This window comes from Kryptolebias marmoratus, linkage group LG6 (genome assembly GCF_001649575.2).
Source record: "Kryptolebias marmoratus isolate JLee-2015 linkage group LG6, ASM164957v2, whole genome shotgun sequence".
NCBI lineage: Eukaryota > Metazoa > Chordata > Actinopteri > Cyprinodontiformes > Rivulidae > Kryptolebias > Kryptolebias marmoratus.
The window spans coordinates 30,555,747-30,557,367 of NC_051435.1; positions in this window are offsets into that span (position 1 = coordinate 30,555,747).

Genomic DNA, 1,621 nt, shown 5'->3' on the forward strand with positions numbered 1-1,621 from the left:
GTTCCTGCTGGAGCTCCTGCAGCTCCTGTAGCTCCTGTTGCACCTCCTGCTTGAGCTCCTGTAGCTCCTGGAGCTCCTGCTGGAGCTCCTGTAGCTTCCCAGTCTTTGGGCCTCATCTCCACAAAGAGGAGCAGGGAGGATGGCTGCTCCGAACAAGTTAGTCGAAAGAGGCAGAGGATGAAGAACATCATTCTCCCCCCTCAGATTCCTCTCCTTCGACTTCCCACGGCAGCTCCTTCAGGTTTCTAAGATACTTCGAGAGGCCCTTTCCGTGGGAGGAGGTCAACGAGGACGACTAGTCCCACAACCCTGCGTGCTGCAGGATTGGACCACCTTCGCGTCTGGCGAGGTTTGAAGTGCCTTAGGTAGCGTCTTGCTCCAGGGCCAGTTTGTATATAGTTCATTTGTTTAAAAACTGAAGGGCTTGCCTTTGCCTCTGGCGGGGTTCACTAAGCCAAAGGCAGCTGGAGCGTCTGGCGAGGCTGTCGAGGTACCGTTTACACAAAACTGAAGGTTTCATTGAGCTGAACTGAATGAACAGATCAGGTCAGGGCAGGAACAGAAAAGGTGGAGAGACGTGGTCGGGCAGAGAAGAAATAAAACGTGCACTTAATAAGCAATCTGTAGCAATCAGTAAAACAACACAGGTGAGATGAGCTAGTGGAGCGTCTGCTGGAGGGACAGCAGCAGACTTCTGCAATTTGGCTGGAGGTGGATCTGCGGATCCGGAGGAACCCGAAGGAACCCGAAGACCCCGAAACTGTAAGGATGAACGGGAGCAACGTTCATCAGAAGAGAGGCATCTTGTTGCAGCTTCACCCAGGAGGTCATCCACACCAGGAGATAAGAAGAGATACACCACATCTACCTCCTGAAGCTCCTCATGGAGAGCTGCTGGCTGCAGAGCGGCCATTTTGCTCGGGCACTGCCTGAGTTTAGTTGGTGAAGAAACACTGACCTCTGGTGCTTCAACAGAAAATGATCATTTATCTGTTTTGGTTTTGGTTGAGGATGATGGCACTTGGAGAACAAAGGTGAGTATCTTTTTATTAGAAATGTTTAAAAAATGTTACAGATTTACAAAATTTATTAATATTTATTTTGTCTTTTTATTGCAGGTATTCGACAGGGGGGGAACCCCCCTTAGATAAGTACCTTTTTATACTCATTACTCAAATATTTGAACTTATTCCAATCTGCTTTGGTAAAATTCCAGTTCTAATTTACTTTTATATTATTACTGTTTAGTTTTATTCCAGTTGTTATTTTAATGGGAAAATGATCACTACCAATTGTTGTATTTTTATTAATGTCCCACACACGACTTCCAGCCATTGAGTTTGATACAAATGTTAAATCTATAACTGACTCTATTCCTGTTCTCGCATTAATCCTTGTTCCCCTCCCATCATTAATACATACAAGGTTTTTCATTTCTGTCAATTCTTCAATAATTTGTCCATTTTTTTCTTTACTTTTTCCCCATAAAGTGCTACTTGCATTAAAATCCCCATACCATATAACTCTCCCTGTGCCGTTTCTGGTGCATGTCTAATGCAAAGGCTATCTAACACCTTCCTCATATCATAACTCTGGAGACCGAAGATCGTTGTCAGCAGGT